The sequence below is a fragment of the Elgaria multicarinata genome, chromosome 6 (genome assembly GCF_023053635.1).
Source record: "Elgaria multicarinata webbii isolate HBS135686 ecotype San Diego chromosome 6, rElgMul1.1.pri, whole genome shotgun sequence".
In the NCBI taxonomy this organism is placed as follows: Eukaryota; Metazoa; Chordata; class Lepidosauria; order Squamata; family Anguidae; genus Elgaria; species Elgaria multicarinata.
In genome coordinates this window covers 117,219,781-117,244,796 of record NC_086176.1, presented here as the reverse complement: position 1 = coordinate 117,244,796, position 25,016 = coordinate 117,219,781, and the positions used below count along the sequence as shown (strand labels likewise).

Here is a 25,016-nt window from a genome sequence, read left to right as displayed (position 1 = left end):
TGTTATAGGAACAGCTCAAGAGAAAAGGAAAGAATTTCTGTAATTTACATACAGCTACAAGTCTGCGATAAAAAGTTATGTCCTTTGGTCCCTATATAGCTAAGGAATGACAGATAAAGATGCTTAGTGACTTAGTGCCATGGGGGTAACCATAGCAACCGCATCCTTGGTGGCAAAACAGGCACCCCTTTTGTCAATATCAAGGTTTGCATTTCCTGTTTGGAGAAAAGCCGCTGTGGTGACATCAATTTCTCTGCAGAAATCCCAGTCGAATCTTGCTCCCGTTGTGTTTGTGTGTTTGTTTTATCTTTTGTTTGCTATGTTTTTGTTCAAGCATATGTCCTTCGAACCCAGCTGGCGTGACTTTTCTTGAAGAAATGTTACGGTCTAAACAATCAGAAAGAGAGTAAGTCTGGAGTCTTCAGCTTGACTGATATTTGCTGATATGTTAAAGATGTAATCCAACAGTTCTCGTTCCTATATATATTTATTTAATATATATATATATATTTCTCTAAATGTGGCCCATTCAGCTGATGCCCTAAAAAGAGATGAAGAACATCATTGCAAATTTAACCAACACAGGCTTAAAAAAAAAACCCTCCAAAAAACAATAATAAAAAAGGAAGAATGATAGAGAAAACTGACAAGGGAAGAGAAGATCAAAAGAGCATACCTTAAAAAGAAAACGAAGAACAAAAGAAAAGAAAAAAAACAACAGTAAATTTCGGAGAACACCTGTTTCCAAGACAATCTTGCTCCCATTGTGGAAACTAAATGCAAATTTGGTTAATGGGTTTAGGATCTGTTTTGTATCTTTTTGTATCCCTGAACTGTTTCGTATCTTTTACAGAAAATTATATGATCCATCTCCCATTTATGATGTCACATTTTCCTAGTATTTTCCGTAGTTTCCTAGGTGCTAACAGCTGACTACGAGGAACTTCTGATCATAATAAAATCTGAAATGTTTCTTCCACTTCAGAAACATGACAACACTGTGTAATAATATACATACATACATACACAGCCTGATTCATATGGCTCTTTGCCTGTGCGACAGCTCCAGCATCCATATGGGCTGCCACAGGAGCGAAGTTTTCCCCATTTATTTCAAATGGGACAGCTCCAGACGTGCGCTCTCATTTCATGTGGGGAAGCTGCTGACGACCCTAAGATGAGTGTGGAAATCTGCTCTTCTAAGAATTCTGGGGTTGTACATTGGTTTTACTGTGGAGCTTTGGATTGGCCTTTAGGGATCTTGTATTTCTCTGCTGTTTTTTATTCTCACACTTCTACATTTGCCAGATATCAGGATGCATCCACATTACATTTTCAAAGCTGCAGGAGCACTCCACACAAGTCACTCCCATATATGTAATCCAGGGAAGGACCCATGTCCAGATTGTCCAGAATAGAACAGTATGGAATAGAGTGTGTCTCTGAGCTTTGGAGTTACATGGAATTTCTTGGGGGGCAAAGCCATGTATATAAACCTTTTCTGTGAAGTGGAATGACTTCTAGGAGCACTCCTGTGGGTTGAAAAAATAAAATAAAATCAAAGTGCCCTCACACCCCAATTTGACCATGACAGTTTAGGGTTTCACCATAGACTCCTCCTGTTTTTCCTACCATGAATAATCAAGATACTGATTTTTGCATATGGGTCTATCATGACCTATTATTTTTTTACGTGATATTACCTAAATTTGTGGGGCCCGATAGTAAGTAAAGGCAAAACTGTCTTATGTTTCAGCTTTTTCCTCTTAACTTTCTGTGGACAGCTAGTCGCCAATAAAGTATTTTCCTTTGCAAATGGCAGAAAGAAACACTTCGAACAGGTGGCTTAGAAAATAAAATTGCCTGGAACAAATTTCCTCTCTCTCTCTCTCTCTCTCTCTCTGCAATAAAATAAACGTAAAAATGTAAAGCTAACATTTCTTAAATATTTTTTTTTTAATCATGATCCAACTAAACTTGACATTTAAGGAGGATGCTTAATCATTACGGATTAGCTCTTATCTCTTGCTAGCAAGCAGGGTTCTCTTCTTATACACTGGGTGATTTATTACATCAAGAAACTTAGAAACTGCAAAAGCTCCCCTCTGGTGGAGAAGTGTCATGCGTTATATCAAACCATGCTGGCAGGTTTTCCACACTGTTGATTGAACAAACAGCAAACCGTACACAGCAGTCTAAACAATTACAACACCAAAAATAATAAGAATAGAAGAAGAAATTAAAAAAGGAAAACACTAATCCAGGACCCTTTTTCAGTTGTAACCAAACAAAAGAAAAAATGAATCGGGATTTTTTTGTCTCTCCTGCAAATAACATGCCCCCCCCCTCCCAAAAAAACAAACAATGGATTTATTAAGAGTTTTTATACTACAAAACCTTAAAATTAGGAATTCTGATAAGGCAGGTTAGAAGCCGCAGGTTTTATTTTCTAGCTCACTTTGGAATATAGCTATTTTCTTTTGTAAAACTACTGTGATTACCTCTTTGAATTTTTGAGAGGGATTAGAAATATCTTAAGGAAGAAAGAAAGAAAAATCAATTGAAAAAGGCCCCCAATTATCCATTTAAAACACAAGATTTGAAAGTGCAAAAATACCAATCACACATTTTCCTGTTTCCTTTTTTTGCTAGAAATTGTTCATACATTTATAACAATCCCATTTTTTTTCCATAAAGAATTAGGAATTCATGTTTTTCCCCTTCCGTGTGATATCTAGAGAAGCATAAACCGCTGAACAAGAAATTAAACAACGAAGAAACCACTGCAAGCACTAAAGTAAACAAACAAATAATAAAAACAAAAATGAGCACAGCAATAAAAAACCGTGGCAGCACAAAAAAGTCAAGAAAGGCACATGTGATCATGACTGGCCAATCATCAACTGATACAACATCCAAGAAAAAATGCTTCAATCACGGCACCTGCACGAAACTTGACGGCATGTCATGCAACCAATTCTTAGCTTTGTTACATGGGCGCCATCATGTCACACTTTCAACTTCGAGTTGATTTGAACTTACGGACTGGGGGACTGTATTCTCCACTTTCCTGTCATTACGTGAACTTTTTTCCTAGCTCAGCGCGAGACTGTGGTGGATTTGACTGGCTGTTGGTTGGTTTTGTTGGAATTTGATTGAATGACAAAAGAAGAAAAGATTTTTTTTATATATATATATTTATATTTATATATAGTTTGGAAAAAAGGGGGAAGGTGGGAAGGAAGATATAGATTAAAAAGTAAATAAATTATAAAATATAAGAAGGGGGGAATAAAAAAAGTAAGCACCCAAACACAGCATCGTTCCAAAAAGCTCTAATGGACACACAATTGAACGAGGAAAAGAAAGGTAAAGAAACAGGAAACAGAAACAAAAAGGAATAAATAAATTAAAAGAAAAGGAATGGAGAAGGCCTAGCAAGAGACACACCGACATATACACACAGTTCATGTGGACACATAATAAACAGTGACCATTAACAGAACGATATGTCATGGCAGCTGAAAGAAGCATGCATTGAATGGATGACAGCAGACGCCGATAAATTGGTTTGCAAAGTCTGGAAAATATATTGGCTGCCAACCATCCCTTTTGGTTTATAAAACAAACCTTTCCTAGCCCTGCCTACATTCACAGGCCTGAACTGGATGGGATATTTCTAATATGTGGATCTGGTCCCAAACTCAACTGTTAGTCTTTCTCTGAAGGTGCCTTGGATTGAGCTCTTAGACCTAACGTCTCTTTCATCCAAAGGTGTAAAGAAATTAAAAGGGAAGGAAGTGTGGGCTGTGACTGAGTCAGATAAGTCAGCCTGGAAGGCACTGTATATAGGAGGGTTGTATAAATTCCAGCCACCATCAGAGTCTTGCTGCTACCAGATGGAGGCATGTGGTTAGTTCAGCAGATTCAAACAGCTTCTCCAAACATAGAGCTTCACTTCACCTTAGGCGGTCTTCTTCAGTAGCATTCAATACCTTCACACAGTTGGCTTTGGACTCTCTTTTAAAGAACCTAGTCGTTTGGACAGGATCCTTCCTGAACTGCAAGTTTTCCTATTTCTACAGGGCACTTCGGGGCTGAGATCTATGTTTTCTGTAGCACAAGGTTTCTTCAGGTCTTAGCCCATGAATCCCACATCCTGAACCATTGAGAAAAATTCTGGGCATCGGGGACATGGGCAGAATCTACACTACTGCTTTGAAGCGCTTTATAACAGTTTTGACAACTGTTGGGGCCCAAGACACACTCCATATACAGTTGTCAAAACTGTTATAAAGCACTTTAAAGCAGTAGTGTAGATCTGGCCCAGGCTGAGATATCGGCTGATCATTGTCGATGCAATCCATTCCCCAAATTATTTGAGAAGTGGGTCAGACCAGTGATTTTGTGCAACCGTCTGGCTACATGTTGAGCTCTTCACAAGATGGGTTCTCAATGTGTACAAAACTTTTGGAAAACTCAGCTGCTTTGGGCATGGATTAAATTATAGAACACTCAACTGAGATGTAGTAAGCATTTATTTTCTCTTGGTAAAGGCCCCTTGTGCCAATCTGGGATTCTCCTCCTACCATCCTCTCTATGCTCCACTATCACTACCATGAAGGTAACAGTTGCATATCAACAGTTCCATAATTTATCTTCTCTCAGGACCGAAGAGAAATATACCTTTACCAAATAATGGTGACCATAGTAAAACACCTTTTTTTAACATGTGAGAGTAACTCAGGGCTGCTTCACAAAATACAGTTCTGTATCGGAAAACCATCCAAAAGGGCTATCCATGTTAGTCTGGTTTAGCAAAATCGTCAGAGGAAAATTATAGACCGTTAATGCCAACAATTTTGTGAGATAAGAGTTCATTCATCAGGTGCATGGTAGAAAGCTGGTAGGAATATACACGAGTGAGTACAGATGAAAACCCCAGTCCACTTGAGACCAGCAGAAGTGTCTCAATCGTATGAAGAAGGATTTAGGATTCAGAATGGGACTGATCCACAGGGAACCCAACTTACAGTGTACCCAACTTGCAGATGAGTAGCTGCAATGATAGCATTAATCAGACAGGCACACGTAAATAAATGCTCACACCCCCTAGTATGTTGTTATGGTACATGTAGCCAGAAACCATGAAATCAAGATGGCAGACAGTTGTCTCACATTACAGATCTGGGATCTCTTCTGCATTGGAAAACCAGCTTGGATGAAGAGGTGCCCACAATGTGGGATGGTGGCAACATATGGTCCAAGCTTGGGACGTGACCTGTGGAATATTTTGTGCATATGTTCAAAGTAGAGTGGCTGGCAAAGCTTCTGGTTCTGGGCCTTGGACATTCAATGCTCACTGAAAGAGGCAGCAAAGATTAGGGCTCCCAAATTCTTCTCAGATTAAAATCCAGACATGCAATTGCCCTTGGAAGAACTACATTTCCCGAGAGCCACCAGGGCTTTCTTTTTGTCCTGGTCTGCTGCTACATGCCAGGTGGCAGAGAGGAGAGGAAGGGAGACGCCCTTGTTCTTCACCCCCTCTCTGCCTCTGAAGCCCTGATACTGCTGCTAGCAGCAGCTCAACAGCCATGTAGATTTTAAAGAGGAGGGGAGGGAGGTTGTGGGATTGGAGGGTAGTGTGTGTGTGTGTGGGGGGGGCTTAGAGCTTGCTAGGAAAGTGGAGAATTTGGCTTTGGCTGGGAAACAAGCTGGCGACCTCCTGGTTTTGTGGGAAACAGCTCAGGTTAATTCTGAGCCAGAATCAACGTGACCCATGGGGCGCTCATTCATCACCAGTGAAGTCTACTGAAAAAGGTGGAAGGTTTCAATGATGTGAAATATCCACTGAGCCCTCACAAATGAATTAAATGTTGATTTGGGGCATGCTTTGTGGCATCTCCTGCTTATTGGTTTTGGAATAGAGTAACCAGCTCCCTGCAAAAGGGAAAAAGGGTTGTGGGTGAGTGGGTGGGCGGCTCATGGAGTATCTAATACAACTTCGTTGTGTGTTATTGATGTTTGCTGAATTGTTAAACCATTGCTATGCTCTGTTGTTTATTTCCATGTGGTTTTATATATTATGCTGGTGTTTTATCATTCGTATTGTACACTGCTTTGCTGAAGGGCAGCCTAAAAATCTTTTAAATAAATAGTTGTGTAGAAGAGTCACGTAGGTCAAGGGTGAAAAAAGCTGCATCTCCTGAAACCGGCTCTCCTACAAGTTCATGAGTTGTCTTCTGCCTCTGGGCACCCTACCTATTTGGCTTATCATCACAGGAAGTCATAAAAGGCCCCAATCCGTCGAAGCCAGCCTCTATGCGATTCAAAACAAAACTCCCCCCCCCCCCCGTGAGTTGGGTGATGAGGCAAGAACTACAAAACATTGGCACAGATGCTACCTCCGGCACGTGTGTTCTCTCACACGAACGTGGCATCCTCTAGGTTTTCATTGGCTACATTTTAATTTATTGAGGAGGAGAAGAAAAGAATGCTTAGGCATGTTTGGGGGAGCAATTGTGAGCCTCTTCTTGATGTGTCGGTTCTCCCTCCCTTGGTTTTCATAAAATCCATAAAATGGCAATAATCCTAATGATTAATGACCAGTTCAGGCAATCAGCAGGGAAAACAACGCAGTATGGGTTGTTTCCCCTGTCCCTGACCAGCATTTCTCTACCACAAGCTATTGCTTGTAGGGTAGGGTGACCATATTTGGGAAACCAAAAAAGGACACCTAGTGTGTGTGTGGTGAAGCAGCTTTCTGAGTCCTGCAGAAAGTACGTTATTCCCCCGCCACCTTAAAGAACCCGATTGGGAAAGGATTTCATTCTGCACCACCACCATCCACTCCAATTGGGGCCTTTTCTATAATGTCCACGAATGACCCACTTTCCCCTTTAAGACCTCAATTGGAGCTCGGGGTGGGGGAATGATGTGCCTCAAGAAAGCATGTCATTCCCTCCTGCCATGCTAATGGCAGCCTTAAAGAGGAAGGTGTGTCATTCCAGGACATTATTGAAAATTATAGAAAATCCCCCCTGACACCATGGAAAGAACAAAAACCAGGACAAATCCGGGGAAATCCTGACAGTTGGTCACCCTATTGTAGGGTAGGTAAGAAGCCACTCCCACCATGACGCCTGTGGGGTTTGGATGATGCAGCAACCCGGCGTGGGTAGTTAGGAAAATGCGACCCTGTGATTGGCACATGCAGGGCAGAGGAAACAGCCCACACTGCTTTGTTTCCCCCATTGATCATCCAAATGCAGCCAGTGATAGAAATGCCTCCTAAGCATGGGCATGAACGGAAGTCCACCTCCTGTTTTGTGGATCCCTGCCATGGACCTGCAGGTACAACATAGGCTAGGGTGACCATATTTTGGAAACCAAAAAGGAGGACAACATGGTCACCCCAAGGGGGCGTGTCCAGTACCAAGGGGGCATGCCCACCTGAACATAGCCTTGGTCACATGTCTGATTTCACAGCACACATTTAAGACAAATCTGTTCTATATAACATCTTAATGTTAAAATCACTGAAATAAAGAACAAGTGAGAGATTCAATGTATCTGAAATGAACTTCACCCGCTCCTGTTTTTGTAGGTTTTGCTGTACTTTGAAGCTTTTGCTATACTCTGTGTGTTACATTCTCCCCTTCCCTCAAATATCTTTTCTGACTGTATCTTCACTCATTGTAAGCTGCTGTTGTTGTTAACAGGGCTTACTACTGGCCGGCCGGATGGCTGGCTTTTGTTAATTTCAATTTTTTAAAAAAGCTTGTGTATAATTGTCACAAGTTTCTCTACTCTAACATTAGGGTGGGTGTTGTGGCAGTGAACACTACTTTGCCCATTCACACTTCTCACTTATATACATTAGCTTCTCAAGGCTTGTGTGTTGGAACCACTTCGCACATCCAGACTTTGAACTCCTGTCTACTTCCTGCACAAACATGCAACTCTGAGACCCTCTTCCTAATGCCCTGCGTTTCATGCCAGCACTATGGGGCTAAGTTACAATAGATGTCTCTGGGTTGTCTGAACTTTTCAGACTTGGCATAGCTAAAGTCCTTGTTAAGAGCAATCATGGTGCCAAGTTTCATCACTTTATCTTTAAAAATAACATTTTTTAAAAATAATAATTTTAAATCCTCAAATTTTAAAAAAATTCCTAAAAATCAATGGATGAACGGATCTGTTTCAAATTTGGTATGGCTGAAACTCCACCTAAAAGCTACCATGGTGCCCACTTCCAGCTCTTTATCTTTAAAAATGACAGTTTTAAAAATAATAATTTAAAAACCTCAAATATATAAAAAATCCTAAAAAATCAATGGATGAATGGCTCTGTTTCAAATTTGGTATGGCTAAAGTTCTACCTAAAAGCTACCATGGTGCCGAGTTTCATCTCTTTATCTTTAAAAATGACAATTTAAAAAATAATAATTTTAAAACCTCAATTTTTAAAAAATCCCTAAAAAATCAATGGATGAACAGATCTATTTCAAATTTGGTTTGACTAAAGCTGTACCTAAGAGCTACTATTGTGCCAAGTTTCATGTCTTTATCTTTAAAAATGACAGAGTTATAAGCATTTTTGTTAATTCTCATTAGAGCTGCTCTTTGGCTGGGGAAGATTGGGAAAATCCGGATTTCCCCTCCCCTCCCGGATTTGTCACCAAAAACCCGGACAAATCCAGGCAAATCCAGTCATATGGTCACCCTAACGTAGGCCAATGCTACCTCCCAGGAACAACTGTATAAGTCCTGCTGAAGTTGAGCATAAGTGAATGTAACGACCAAATTCACATTCTTCATGTCTTCCTTCAATACTGCTGTTGAATTTTAGATTGTAAGCTCTTTGGGGGCAGGGACTTGCCTTCTTGTGTGTTAGAATGTGCTATGCACATAGCTGACCCTGTATAGAAGATTGTAGTAAGCCTATAAGACCATTGGGGAGGTCAAGGAAATAATGTGGAACAGAATTATTATTGGTGCAGGAATATTTCTAGATTAAGGACCAAGCGGGCAGGAGCAAGACCTGATCATTTGCGTGTGCAGAACACCACAGCAGAATTGGTATCTGGTACAGAACGTGGTCTTAGAGAAGCCTCAACTTTCTTGGAAACTACATTTGCACCGATATGTCTGATGACGTGAAGACACTGTTGGCAAAAGTGAGACTGATCATGATCCCATCACCAGTCTGAAAGGGAAGTCCTCTTCATCTTTTCCACTGGCTTACCAATACAGCATGGAAGCACGCAATGCAGTTGACCACTCTACATTGGGCTTCCCCTAAGCATGTGGTCAGTCATTGGGGGAAACAGAATGCTGGACCAGAAAGGCCTATGGCCTGATTCAGCAGTGCTCTTATGTACATTAGACTTGAACGTCCGGTGATTGATGGTGAAGTGAGTAGCTTCCCTTTTTTGCCACCTGTATACTTAATGCTATATACTGTATACAATACTACAGATGAGAAGGATCTTGGAATTGTTTTAGATCGCAAGCTGAATATGAGCCAACAGTGCGATATGGCTGCAAGAAAGGCAAATGCTATTTTGGGCTGCATTAATGGAAGTATAGCTTCCAAATCACGTGAGGTACTGGTTCCTCTCTATTCGGCCCTGATTAGGCCTCATCTAGAGTATTGCGTCCAGTTCTGGGCTCCCCAATTCAAGAAGGATGCAGACAAGCTGGAGCGTGTTCAGAGGAGGGCGACCAGGATGATCAGGGGTCTGGAAACAAAGCCCTATGAAGAGAGACTGAAAGAACTGGGCATGTTTAGCCTGGAGAAGAGAAGATTGAGGGGAGACACGATAGCATTCTTCAAATACTTAAAAGGTTGTCACACAGAGGAGGGCCAGGATCTCTTCTCGATCCTCCCAGAGTGCAGGACACGGAATAACGGGCTCAAGTTAAAGGCAGTCAGATTCCAGCTGGACATCAGGAAAAACCTCCTCACTGTTAGAGCAGTACGACATTGGAGTCAGTTACCTAGGGAGGTTGTGGGCTCTCCCACACTAGAGGCCTTCAAGAGGCAGCTGGACAACCATCTGTCAGGGATGCTTTAGGGTGGATTCCTGCATTGAGTAGGGGATTGGACTCGATGGCTTTGTAGGCCCCTTTCAACTCTGCTATTCTATGATTCTGTGCTCTGTTGAAGGTAGTCCCCTCTGTCAGGAAAAAATGTACTATTAAGCTTGAGCTACTCACTTTCCCTTATTCTGGTTCACAAGCCAAATGTCCCAAAACTTTATTTCAGCAATATGTATCATATGGTACGGTCTACATCAAGGTGAATCTTTGCCAGGTCAGGCCATACATTTAATTTTAATGCAGGGCTGAACTTTCATTTTGGCATTACATACCATGCTGGCCAAGGGGGAAATTTTCCACCCAGAAGGCCTAAGACCATTTATGTCCTGCACTCAGACAACGTTACATCACCCACACTCGAGCACTCAGAAGGACTGATGTCGGCAGCTATTTCTATGGATTAAGACTTTCCTTCAGTTCCACCTCACCCTGATCCTCCCTCCTCAGCCAAAATCCTCTTGAAACTATGGCCATACTCAGTAGCTTGCAGCCAGGCCTAGCTGTGCGGAAACAAGCTAACTCTAATCTTTCGACACTCAATTAGCACGTTGGGTATTTTATTATTATTTTTTGCCTGCAGCTTCAAATTACCTTCAAGGTGTATGGCGCAATTAACTAAAAATATTTCTTGACTCATTTTTAATTGCACTAAAACTAGGATACACCTCCAGCTAGGAAGAGTAAGGTGAAAATTGGTGTCCCCATATGTCTAAGATTGATTGAAGCCTGAGATCACTCAATAAGCTTTCATAGACCTATTAATTATTAAACTTTTATTAATTTCTTTTTACATTAGAAAAAAAATTCCAAAGTCCCACTTTGTATGATGTTCCTGAAATTTAACAATTGCATCAGTGAAGGTAGAATTCTTGTGTGAGAAATAAAATTGAGTGCAGCTTGTAGGATTAAATGGGGCCCAGTAATACAAACATTAATGTATGTGAGTTTCTTTGCTGGGGAGTCAGCACACATAATATCGGTATCCGATTTTCAACCTGGTAAATGCTAACTCATTTACATTAGCAGAATCCGAAAGCTTGGTAAAACTGAGGGCAACATTCACAAAACAGTAAATATCACCCACTATTAAAATTGGATTATCCTGGGGTCTGTCTAAACATCTTCTTAGCCCTGTGGTGGCTGTGTGATGGCGCTGTGTCAGTTCTATGATGCAGTCACTGACTCACAGCCACCGTGGGGCTTTTCTCCGAAGCTCTGCTGTAAACAGGTCAGGGACTTACCCCGAATTTTCCCTTGGAAGTGAGGCCACCACTGCCATGTGACCTTACTCCAGTGTTGACCTGGGGGCATTCCGGGGTGGATGGTGACTGGTGATTGGTCACCGGAAGCTAGGAAGAGGGTGGGGGTGGGCTCTAGTACCTGGATGACCACCAGAAAACCCCACACTCCCTCCTGGTGTGGGGATTTCCCAGCCCCACCCAGCAGCAGTGATACTGCAGGTTTTTTTGGGGGGGGGGGAAGGAGCGGTAAAGCAGTGCTGTGAAGACAGGCCCCTGTTCTTGTTCAAGTAAAAATAGTCACCCCAAAGTAGTTTTGACTATGACAAGAGGGCCAGGATCTCTTCTCGATCCTCCCAGAGTGCAGGACACGGAATAACGGGCTCAAGTTACAGGAAGCCAGATTCCAGCTGGACATCAGGAAAAACCTCCTGACTGTTAGAGCAGTATGACAATGGAACCAGTTGCCTAAGGAGGTTGTGGGCTCTCCCACACTAGAGGCCGCTGGACAACCATCTGTCAGGGATGCTTTAGGGTGGATTCCTGCTTTAGGGTGGACTCGATGGCCTTGTAGGTCCCTTCCAACTCTGCTATTCTATGATTCTATGATTCTATGAAGAATGTCACGTCGCCCAGACTTTTTATATAGCCATGACATGATCTATTCACCTGGGGAGCTGTGCATGTGGTGGGGGAGGATGGATGGGGGGAAGCCATAGCTCATGGGAAGAGCACATGTTTTGGCTGCATAAGATGCCAGAATAAATACCTGGCATCTCCAGTTAAGGCCTTAGCTAGACCTACCTGTTATCCTACGATGGAGGAGGGAAGATCTCGCGTTGTGTTAACGCGACATCCCTCCTCTATATACAAGCGCGCGTGATGGCCTTGGAAGGAGAGGATGTCACGCCCGCCATTTTTTAAATTATGATTAAAGGGACAGCAGCACGCGAACACTCATGCGCAAAAGGTAAGTGGTTTTTTAAAATTTAAATTACTTTCCCTGCTCCCCCCTGTCCCCGATGGGTGCAGCACTCCTGAGGAGTGCTGCGGCCCATGCGCGGCTCCCGGCTCCTCGCAAGGAATTGCGTGGAGCTGGGTCATCCTGTGGCACCCAGCCACATGTTCCATTGTCTCGGTCTCGGGCTCAGCCCGGGACCGCAGAAAAACCGGGGCCAGAGGGGAGGGCAAGATCCCGGGGCAAGGGAGGGATCATCCCTCCCTGATCCCGGGATCCCCTGTGCATCATGTGGACGCACAGGGACGATCCCAGGGTTCGCCCCGGGATAAAGCCCCATCTAGCTATGGCCTAAATGGGATCTCTACAGGGCTAGGAAAGGTGCGTGCTTATGACTCTGCAGAACCAATGCCTGTCAGTCACAGTAGGGCTAAGTTGGAGTGGCAGCTCTTCACTACGATCCTCACTGAGGGCCTTGCTAGACCTACCTGATAATCCGGTGGGGAGTCGGGGCGAGGCCGTGCTGCAGCTAGTGCGGGCCGTCGCCCCTAGCTAGACGTAACACGCGACGGGGTAAGGGAAAGCCCTGTCGTGTCAGCCATTTTTTTTAATTAAAGGGGCCATGTGCGCAGGAGCGCACCAACGAAAAGGTAAGGCTTTTTTTTGAAAAAATAAAGGGTTCCCTGCTCCCCCTGCCCCCGATTCCCCCCACAATGTCTGATGCCCTCCCTGCCCACTCGCTCACCCATCCTCCCCCCGCTCGCCATGTCCGCCCCCGCTCACTCACCCGTCCCCGATCTCCTTGCCCTGGCCCCGTTCTTCCCCCCTGTCTGCTATGCCTGACGCCCCCCTGCCTGCTCGCCGGCCCGCTCGCCATGCCCACCCGATCACCCGCCCGCCATGTCTGATGCCCCCTCCGTGCCCCCCCTTCCATGATCTCCCCACCCTGGCTCCGCTCTTCCCCCCATCTCTCCTGCCGGGTCCGCTCTTTCCCTCTGGCCCCCCATCTCCCCCCATGATTCCCCCCCCATGGCCTGTGGAGTGCTGTGCCCAGTGTGCGGCTTCTCCCAGCTACTTGCAAGTAAGCGAGCAGCTGGGAAAATCTGGGAAAAGCCACGGAAGTAGCTAGACTTTCCACAGCTCCGGGCTCAGCCCAGGGCTGTGGAAAAACTGGGCCACAAGCGGATCCGGTTATCCTGGGTCAAGGGAGGATTTAGCCCGGCTTGACCCCGGGATCCCCTGTGCGTCATCCGCACGCACTGCGGGGTGCCCGGGCCTCACACCGGGCTAAACCCTCGTCTAGCAACAGCCTGAGTTACATCCCCTCTCCAACAGCTATGGTATTTTTGAAGTGCCACAATAAATGGTAAAACTTGTTTACCAGGGATGAGAGTGGGGCAAACATGCGAGCTATCAGCCATAGTGGTTCTGTTACGACACCTCTGAAAAAGCGCACCTCATTGCCTGCCTGTAGCCTTGCTTTCCAGAAGCACTTGACAAATGCATGGACCTATTTCACGTTAAATGAACAAGGGTGAGTCCATAGAGCAAGGCGGTGAGTCCATAGAGTTGGGCCACGTGACCCAACAATTCTTCATTTTAAAAAGCTTGTTTCCTTCGGCAGCCATCGCTCACACATCCATGTTCACCGTTTGATGATCAAGAAATGAGTTGCATGTGTGAACAAGCTGCCACAGGTCAAATGCCGCAAACAGAACTTTCGTATCCCTTCAGATGTTCTGCTTTCCAAATTCACCGTTCATCTGCGCATCACCTAGTGTTGGGGTGATCATGTGATTTACATGGAAATGTAAACTGGACCTCTGAATCACAGTATGCACATTTTCATAAACATATGCCATAAATCTATTTTTTTTAAAAAAACACCCACCCACTTCTCAAATATGAATACTTTCAGAATTTCCAGATTTAGCTTGTTCATTAGAAAAAGAACAAGCAACTTCTCTCCCTTGCTGACAACTAAGCGTCAGCATTCAGTCTCAAAGAAATCTCTACAACCAAGAACCACCACCTGGGAAGGGTTTCACTTTCCCAGAAATTTGGGGAAGCTCATAGAGGTATTATTGTCCCTGGAGTCCCAAGTGGCATCAGTGGTGCAGAGTGTCAAAAGAGAAAATAGGTTCTGGACCTATAAAACGAATAAAACCAGCCGGTGAGCAGAAACGCAGATGACGTGGTCGTGCCCATGAGGGAGAGTGATTAAAGAGGGTTGAAGGAGGAGAGAGGGGGAAATCACTTCATACCCAAACTGCCCTCAACAAGAAAAGGTGACTGACACTGTGTGGTGCTCTAATCAGTGCTGAAGGCTTATGAGGTCAAGGTCTCCCTTCTTCTCCATTACTCTTTTCAGTTTTTGAGAGCTGCCCTTGTCAGGCTATACATATTAAAAACATCCCCTAGAAAAAGTTCCCAGTAATATATCCAAAGAGGGAGACAGGTATAAGAACGAATAAGAAAACGAAGTGGTAGATTCAGCCATGTTGGAGAATGTTTCATTACTCAGAACCCAACACACCAAGGCGAAAGCCAACGTGGAGTTTTGAAACGAACGTAGGAAGGCGGAACTGGAAAATGAGCAAAGAAGTCACACGTCTTCACAAAGCTGGGAAGAACAGCTTTGTTCTTCCCAGCCGGGTGTCTTGCAGGGCTCTGACCCTTTCGCTCATAGTTCATTTCCCTCAGTCATCTAATTATTTTGACATGATAATGAATTATAGCTCCTGCCAACTTGGGGCCTCTTTCTTACACATGGCTTCAACATGCAAGAAGGAAAATGATGTCAGGAAGTGCTTGCCTCTGATTGGATGAGGCTCGTTTGGGAGGCTTACCTTCCATCCTCGAGAATGTTATGCCATTCGGTGAAGAGTCACCATTTTGAATACAGAACTCAGAGGAATGGAAGAACATGAACTAAACTAGCAGAAATTGAGGGTGACAATGGCATTTAGAGCAGTACGAAAATGGAATCAGTTACCTAGGGAGGTCGTGGGCTGTCCCGCACTAGAGGCCTTCTAGAGGCAGCTGGACAGCCATCTGTCAGGGATGCTTTAAGGTGGATTCCTGCATTGAGCAGGGGGTTGGACTCGATGGCCTTGTAGGTCCCTTCCAACTCTAATGTTCTATGATTCCATTGACATATGATAGAACAGAGGATGAGTACAGTGCATCTTCCCAGAATTTTCTTTCTAGTGGGGTACGGGTGCCTGCTGACAGCCAAAATGGTATAAATGGCAGCTCCTTTAAATGGATGGTACATATCCATTTTCTTTTTCCTAAAGCTTTTAAAACTTGATGTTGTGCGGACTTTATACTGTTAGTTTTACCCTACCCTGTGCCTGCTTACCCTACCCTGTGCCTGTTGGCATTCTCTTCCCCTCCTTATTGTTTTACTATGATTTTATTAGATTGTAAGCCTATGCGGCAGGGCCTTGCTATTTACTGTTTTACTCTGTACAGCACCATGTACATTGATGGTGCTATATAAATTATTATTATTATTATTATTATTATTATAATAATAATAATAATAATAATAATAATAATAATAATAATATCCCTTAGAGATGATCCAACGCTTCATTTGGGAGGCTTTCCTTCCATCCTCGAGAATCATGTGTTGAATTCATTTGTTTTTCCCCACAAAATAGCTTTCCTAAACATCCTAACCTGGAATTCGCGATCCTGGTACAGGACAGATCAAGAAAAACTGCTACCTCTTTTTCCCTGATGGATTTTGAGAAATGAAGCCATTGCCTGCAGTATGGGCCTTTTTGATGGATTCCACCTCAGCCAAACGAAATTAAGATTTCAGCAAACAAGCCCCACTTCTGCGGTGCCGGCAGAACAAATGACGGCTGATAATTGCCAGCTCCTTTTGCTTATTCTTTGCTCTGTTCACTCCATCAGTCTCTCCAGATTATATTTTCAGCTGAGTTTAATGAACATCATTTATTAAACTAACACCAGGGTTCTGCTCTGGCCACAGACAGATGTGTTCGCTAATATGAATCATTCCTTTAAATTGGATTATTCTGATTGAGAACAGATCCCCGCCACTCCATGGAACGCAAACAAATGGGTCTGATTTGCCTCCGGTCGTGACAATAATCAGGTTGCGCTCATTAAAAGCCTATCCTGGTGCCATCCACATCTGGGATTGGAAAGGAAGTATTATTATCATTTCCTGTTGATACCCCAGGTACAAAACAGAATCAGCACAGCAAATTCATTTTTATCCAATTTCTGAGACAGAGGACAAAATAGCTAAAGTCACCCAGCTTATGGACATACATCATGGCTCATAGATGTATCACCAATGGGCAAAGTTGATCGGTTTTGTTCCCTACTTTGTCGCTGCAAATGGGTCCTATTCTAATAGGTAACAAGGCGATAAATGCATGTCCTGTGTTCCAGTGGGTTGGCTCCAAGGAAAACCGGGCAGGGTACTTTAGACATACCGATTTATTGATCCACCCATTTGCACACTATGATGTTCGCCAAGTGAGCTTGAAGAGAATTTTATGTTTGGCTCGTTGGTCTACCAATGAGAACCAGACTTTTTAAAGGTGTGCCTACGTTATAAACTTCAACTGGATTCAAAGGGGCATTAGGGACATGGATTCTCTCCAAGGAAACCTGGGAATTGTAATTTTTAAGAATTCTTAACATCCTTTACAAACAGAACAATAATTTCCCAGGTTGGTTTGGTGCAATAATAAATCATATGACTTCCTTTTTATGTAGCACATTTACCAAGGCCTGGAAATGTTTTACATAAGTTGTCTAAGGGCTTATCTGCACCAAGCAGGATATTGCACTATGAAAGTGGTATGAAAGTGGTATATAAAAGGCAGGAGCCACACTACTGCTTTATAGTGGTATTGAAGTGCACTGACAACTGTTGGGGCCCATTGACACAGGCCATATACAGCTTTCATACCACTTTCATAGTGTTACATCCTGCTTGGTGTAGATGTGTCCATGGGACCCAACAGTTGTCAGTGTACTTCAATACCACTATAAAGCAAGAGTGTAGATCCTGCAGTGCACTTCAATATCACTACAAAGCAGTCGTGTGGCTCCTGCCTTTTATATACCGCTTTCATACCGCTTTCATAGTGCAATATCCTGCTTGGTGTAGATGAGCCCTAAGAAATCTTTACAACAGTCCTGTCAGGTAGTCCAGAAATATCATCATCTTGATATTATACAAAGGGAGATGATGATAATAATACACGTGATGTACCATAGGTTAACCAGGAGGTTTATGACTCCGTTGAGATTTGAGTTGGGGATATCAAAGTTCATGCTATGCTGGATCTTAACAATCATTTTAGCTAGGTTCATTGGGCCAAAGGAGGGTGTTTGGCCCAAGACTGCCCAGTGAGCATGCTGGCTGAGCAGAGATTTGAACTCAGTTCTCTCTGGTCAAAGTCCACCACTCTATCCACAACTCCACACTGGCTCTCAATTTTAAAAGTCTGAACTTAGTTTGAATTTGAATTACAGCTCCTCGTTTTTCCCAGATTACTTATCAGACTAGTGCAGTTAATATTTATGGTCTTACATCTCCAAGTGATGAAATAACATGAAATACATTTACTGCAATCAAGAACACCAAACTTTTAACGTTTCCAAGAAAAAGCATCCAAAATGTTACAACAGATTAATTTTTAGTTTCAAGTATCCTCACCAAAACCTTGTCTTCCTGGCCAGCCTCACCAGGAGACATTTCATGGATGAGATGTGCAAATTTGAGAGTTCAAATCTGAGTTTGTAGTCAAAAATATTTTTGGATCTAAAGCGTATGTGGAGTTGGTGTGGCTGGTGGGCTCATTGTTCTTATAAATCAGCTTTTTCTGACTGTAGACCATTTAGCATGATTGAACATCTATTGAGAGTGAAGAGCAAATACCTAAGAGCAAGGAGAACAACCCAAAGAGTTGGATTTATCACCTTGTTACTGGTGAATGGGTGATCCAAAGGTACCCATTAAAGGAACAGCTATAGACTTTGCATGGCCAAGGTCCCACGTTCAGTCCCTGGTATCTATAGCCGGGATTGGGAAAGACTCCTGCCTGAAACACTGGGAAGTTGCATCCAATCACAGGAGACAATCCTGTCCTTGATGATCCAGTGGCCTGCCTCAGTATAAGGCAGCTGTCATGTGTAACCCTACTGCCCCTGTTTTGGGAGAAGGTGTTTCAAGTAATCAATCAGAATCAGATTCGGAACTAGAGGAGGAGGCACCAGACACCAGCCAGCCTGTACCAGTAGGGGAGGAAGCTCTCACGGGCGATACTCCAGCTGGGAGTCAGCCCTCTCCAGAGCTTATCTCCTCAAGGCCAAATCCTACACATTCAGTGGGAAGTGAGCTTTCTTCCAAAGGAGAGCACCCTGGCAAGCTAGCTGATGCTAGGGTCTGCCAGAAGCTAAAACGCATGGAGCGGAAGGAAGGCGTGAGAAAGTCAGTCCGACTAGGATTGTGCCAGAACCTGCCTCTGCACCAGGCTCTCTGAAGTTATGGGCATTTTGGGAAAAGGCTTCCTGTTCTCCTTGATCGGACAATTATCTTGCTTAGTTTGCATAGTTTTGCCTAGGAAGAAGTTTCCAAGAGATTAGGCTCCCTTCAGGTGGAAGAGATGTTTGTTGCTTAATAAAAGCTTTGTAGATTACTTAGCTGACCTCATCATTAATTTTTGTGAACCGCCCAGAGAGCTCTGGCTATTGGGCAGAATAGAAATGTAATAAATAAATAAATAAATAAATAAATAAATAAATAAATAAATAAATAAATTTGCCTTCCATTGAAAGCAGGAATTTTCTGAGAAACACAACAGCAGCTCGCTATGCTGTTGTACTACACTCTTCCAGGCTAAACACAATTTGTTCACTTCCTCCTGAAAGCACGGTGCCCAGAACTTGACACAGTCACCCAGATGAGGTCTGACTAGTGCAGAACAAAGTGGAACAATGACTTCCCATGACTTGGAGATGATGGTTCTGTAAATGCAGCCTACAACTGTATTAGCCTTTTTGGCAGCTTCCTCACAGTGTTGGCTTGTGTTCGGCTTGAGATCCCTGTTATACATACTACTGCCAAACCAGGTGTCCCCTATGCCAGGGTTTGGGAGCTACTTTCATCCCGAGGGCCACGTTCAATTTTGGAAAAGCACTTGGGGGCGTGTGCATTCCAGGGGGGCTGGGCCAAAGTCAAAAAGTGGTGGAGCTGATATGCAAAACCCGCAGCATATTGTAGTTGAAAGCTCATCCTGCCCGTAACTGATTCTTAGGAGGGACATTTTGATTTTTTTAGAATGGGGGAAATTCCACAAAAGCTGGTTGGGGATCGGGTTGGGGTCAAGGGAAGGGTGTGTGTCTTTCTGGGGATCCCCCTGAAGGCAGAATTGTCACCCCAGGAAAGCCACGTTTGGCTCCTAGCCCTGTGGTTCCCTACCCCTCTGCTATACCTGTGCATTTTTTCTTCTTAAATGGAGAACGTTGCATTTTCGGTTGAAATTTATTTTATTAGTTTCAGCCCCAGTTTCCCATTCTATCAAGGTCACTTTGAATGTTATTCCAGTCTTCAGAGTTGCTGGCTGCCCCTTCTAGTTTTGTTTTATCTTCAAATTTGATAAAGATTCCTTCCAACCCTTCATCTAAGTTCTTGATAAGAATATTGAATTGTTTGCGATTGTGCCTGAAGAAGAAGAAGAAGTCAGTCCTTTTTCAGGAACTCCCATCCATCTTGGGATTCATACTGCTTTAGTAGATACAACCAGTAGTATTAGAAAAATAAAATCTGAACAGTGTCATAATTTATTAGGACAAACTAAAAATCAAATTATTGAGTCAGCTTTAGAATTTCACAGAATTCTTATTCAGTCACAATGTTTAAAAAAAAGGGAAGGGGAGGAAGGAGAAGAAAAAAAGATGTTGTTTCAGGGTGTGATAGAAGCCCCACCAGTCTTAGTGATTCAGGGAGCTCTTCACAACATAATTAGTTTAGGTGCACCTAAGCATACGAAGACACACCAGCAGTTATTTGAATCTGCATATAGTGCCATTAGGAGCTCATAGATCCCTTGTAAGGCAAAATAATGTGGCAGTCCTTCTGTTAGCAAGTTGGGGTTACATTTCAGATTATGCACTTGGTATAGAATCAATAGTATAGAGTGACCATATGAATAGGAGGACAGGGCTCCTGTATCTTTAACAGTTGCATAGAAAAGGGAATTTCAGCAGGTGTCATTGGTATGCATGCAGCACCTGATGAAATTCCTTCTTTATCACAACAGTTAAAGATGCAGGAACCCTGCCCTCTTGACCAGATACAAAAGAGGAAAGGGCTCCTGCAGCTTTAACTGTTGTGATGAAGAGGGAATTTCCTCAGGTGCTGCATGCATACAAATGACACCTGCTGAAATTCCCTTTTCTATTCAATTTCACCAGGTGCTGCATGCATACAAATGACATCTGGTGTTAAAGATACAGGAGCCCTGTCCTCCTCTTTATATGATCACCCTACCTGGGATGGTATTATAATTATCTCATTGGTTGTCTCCCAACCTACTAATTCCTAACATTAGATGGTAGAAGGTGATCATCCAGTATCTAAGGGCTGACGTCCTAATTCTCCAATATCAGATGTGAATGATTCCACCCTCCCAAAAAGCAAACAAGAAACAACCCTTCAGAGACCAGAGTTTTTATATTCACCTGGATTTGGCCAGTGCTGTTTTAGAGTATAAAGGTTAGACCGATAAGTATTCAAATATGTAATTATTGTGTTTGATATATCTTTGGCAAGAACGGTGAAAATCTATGTTGTATGCACCTTCCAAAACTGCAAGGAAATGAATTTAAGATGCTCACATTGATGGAATGCTCTACAACATGGTTATTGCAATTCCTACGAGTTTCCATGGCAGTGTCCCCCACCCCTGCCACTTCCCTGAAGAGTACATTTCATAGACGCAGCAAAAAACTCCTTCCTGTACTTACTAGTTTAAGCACTAGCAGCCTACTTCAGTTCACATTGCTTCATTGCTCAGACTCTTCAGTTCATTTGAAGAAGAAACCTTCCATAGCACGATCCCTTTGAGTTCAATAGGACCTACTCCCTGGTAAGTTCATATGTGGGAAGTATTTTAATCACAATATGTGCACATAGTTCAGTCACTGCATCATGGGCTTTGTAGCCTTAAGGTTGCATAAACTGTTCTTGTGCCTGCGTATGTCACACACAGCAAAATCTTATGAGGATAATGTGAATTCCAGGCCATTTAATTTTTTTTTTGGCAGCAAATCTAGTGCTGCTTAGGACTTCCGAATTCCGCCTCCCTTCTCACAAGAGCACAACCGTTTCCGTCGCAATGATTGACTGTCAAATAAGTTGAGTTAAACCTCTGGAACTGGTTTTTAACGTGTCTATCTCTGCTCATGTCTAAACATTTCCAACTGCACATGTGCTTTGCCGGTAACTCGGACTACACCTCTGCTATCTAAAGAATGTTGTAGATTTGGCAACGCAGAGCCAGAACTTTCCCGTGGCCTGACCCTATATGCCACTCTGCGAAGGCAATGTCAGATACACGGGTTCTAGTGGTGGAAGATGAGGCCAGTTCCTCTCCTTTTGCTGGGACACCATCATAACAACCAAAGGTTGATGCAGCCGCGGGGGTATTGCTGCTCCTGTCCTGATACACAAAATTGATTTTATGTTTTCGGGGCGGGATCATTTTCAGGGATAGAAAATAGCTCTTTAAGTGACATCCTAAAAGCCCTATAGCCAAACTGTGGGGAGGAAAGTCAAATGGGGGGGGGGAAATAGATGGTTTCAGGGGAGAAGGCCATAGCTCAGGGGTACAGCATGTCTATTTATTTATTTATTTATTTATTTATTTATTACATTTCTATACCGCCCAATAGCCGGAGCTCTCTAGACCTAGGGAGGGGGAGGATCTTGCGATACGGTGATCGTGAGATCCTCCCCCTCAGTTCACACGCAGCGCGCAATGTCTTTGGAGGAACAGGACGTCGCATCTGCCATTTTTTTAATAGCGAAAATGAGCGTGGGAGCACTCCAGTGATACAGGTTTGTTTGTTTTAAAAAAAGGTCCTGCTCCCCCCCCCCCATGGGAACGGAGCTGAGGAGCTCTGTGCCCAGTTCCTGGCTCCTTGCCTTTACTCATGAGGAGCTGGGACGAAACCAGGATGGTCTTGGGATGATCCCAGGACTGTGGGAAAAGTCGGGATTAAAGCCGTCCTGGTTATCCCGGGGAAGGGGAGGGAACATCCCTACCTGCCTCCGGGATCCCCTGTGCATCATGTGGATGCACAGGGATGATCCCGGGTTGATCCCTGGGATAAGTCCTCATCTAGACATGCGGATGGAGAAGGCCCTGGGTTCAATCCCTGGCATCTCCTGATACTTTAGGAAAGGATCCTGCCCGAAACCGTGGAAAGCTGCTGCCGGTCAGTGTCAACCGTATTGGGCTAGATGGACCAATGGTCTGACTCATTATAAAGCAGCTTCCTATGTCCCCATAATCCATTCGTCAGGGCAAGAGGTGGCTTTCATTGCTGTTGAACAAAAAGCTATGGAAACAGGGGAGGGTGACGGACGTATCTCAGCGGTGAGACTTCCGCCTTTGTGCGCTGACTGAGGTTTGGCTCTGCTGCTAATTTAATCAGAGTTTGGAGGAAATTGGGCGTCTTGTCATCAGTGATGTCACGAATGCTACCCTGTGACAGTTGAACAAGCAGCTTACATGCAGGGTCTCAAAGGCAATAAGCACATTTATCTGTCAGTGCTGCGTTCTGCCTGGAGTGCTGGCTTCCTTGTAGCAACAACACGGCCTGGAGGGAAGATGTTTGTCTCCTCAGTGGCGAAAACCTCAGAAGTGTCCCTCAGAAAATGAAACAACAGTGCAAGCTCTGAGATTTTACTTGGCACCTGTTGATACTACCTTATCTCCAAACCTAAGAAGTGGAGGGTTTTCCTCCACAAAAAGAGAGGATATGGGGGGTCAAAAGAAGGGCCCTGCTGGATCAGACCAAGGTTCCATCTAGTCCAGCACAGTGGCCAACCAGCTGTCGACCAGGGACCCACAAAGCAGGACATGGTGCAACAGCACCCTCCCACCCATGTTCCCCAACAACTGGAGCACACAGGCTTACTGCCTCAGGTACTGAAGGTAGCACACAACCATCAGGGCTAGTAGCCATTGATAGCCTACTCCTCCAGGAATTGATCCAACCCCCTTTTAAAGCCATCCAAATTGGTGGCCATCACTACATCTTGTGGTAGTGAGTTCCATACTTTAAATACTCGCTGTCATGTGGTATTCTGCAATCCTATCTTCTGTGGTTCTCAGCTGCAAGCGAGGGAAGGGTGGAGGGGGCGAGACTTCTGAACCCTTTCTTCATTGCTCACTTTTCCAGCTCAAAAGGGGCTTCCACTCCCCCAAGCAGATTTTTTAACCGTAGAACCCCTAGATGGCTTCACCCACAGGTGAAAAAGCAGCTTGGGGAGGATGATTTCGTACTGGAAAAGTAGAAGGAAAAGCATTAAGCAGCTTTTCCTCACCCACCATTCCTTTTCTCAAACTCAACCTGAGAGCCAGTGTGGCCTAGTGGTTAGAGTGTTGGACTGGGACTCAGGAGTCACAGGTTCTAATCCCTACTCGGGCATGAAGCTCCCTGGGGAACTTTGGGCTCGTCATTGACTCTCAGCCTATCCTACCTCACAGGGTTGTTGTTGTGAGGATAAAACGGAGAGGACCATGTAAGATGCCTTGGGTTCCTTACAAGAGTAAAAAGGGAAGGATATAAATATAACGGTAAAGGAAAATAAATAAGCCTTCGTTGGGCTGTTTTGGTTTCAGAACAAAACTTCGGCAGACAAAAGATTCACAGAATTCTTCCCTGCGTGTAGTTTGAGAATTTTGCACCCTAAGCCAAACCCTCCGCGTTTGCATTGTGATGAGAGAAGGCGAAACACATGATAATCCACAGGAACTGGAAGGACAACTGGAGCATGCAAGCTACACACTCCGCATCCCCGCTGTCAATTAACAGCCCCGGAATGCCTCGTTCCTGGTTTGTTTTGTGTCGTGCGAACCCAGAAACGCTGTGTCGTTTATGCTATGGTGAAACAACTAGGTGGCCATACGCTGAGAGCTTTGAAACGTTCTGTGCCGCCCGTGCCTGCCGCGTTTCTCAAAACGGCGGCTGCTACGATTTCCCGTTATTCGGGTGAGGGTTTGAGAATCAAAGTTTTATGCGCAAAGTTTCATGAGTTCAGTTGAATTGTCTGCCGCGGTTTCAGCCCTCCCAACGCAAACAAGCTGAGTCCCTTTCCCAAGTTATCGGCCCTCATGAAGGTGCCAACACAGCAATGTAGTCAAAAAGCTGCCCTGCATTAAAACAACACCCCCCCCAAAAGAAAACAAACCCAAATTAGCAGCAAATATTGCTGAACGGAATTTTGCCTCCGCATGGTAATTGCTGATTGTATTTCGAAGTGAATGCAGTAATTAATTATTGCAGTTTTCCATCAATGTGTGCTATTGTATGCCAATCTTCGTATAACCGTGATAATTAGCAAACGGGATTTCACGTCCATTAGAAGTTGAAATTTGCAGTTCATGTAAGAGAACTCTGTGTTGTGCAATAATGAAACGACCGGTGAT

General features: G+C 43.9%; 1 protein-coding gene across 9 annotated transcripts in view; it reads right to left on the bottom strand.

Annotated features, from left to right (window-relative positions):
* Positions 1 to 304: 304 nt before the first annotated feature.
* The window catches only part of CELF4 (CUGBP Elav-like family member 4), a 992,627-nt gene continuing 967,915 nt past the window's right edge, over positions 305 to 25,016 (bottom strand). For 8 of the 9 annotated variants that reach the window (XM_063128326.1, XM_063128330.1, XM_063128323.1 and 5 more), the window contains exon 13: positions 305 to 541. The gene's annotated coding sequence lies outside the window, so the exon portion shown is untranslated. The remainder of the gene's footprint in view (positions 542 to 25,016) is intronic. The other variant, XM_063128324.1, reaches the window with a different exon arrangement.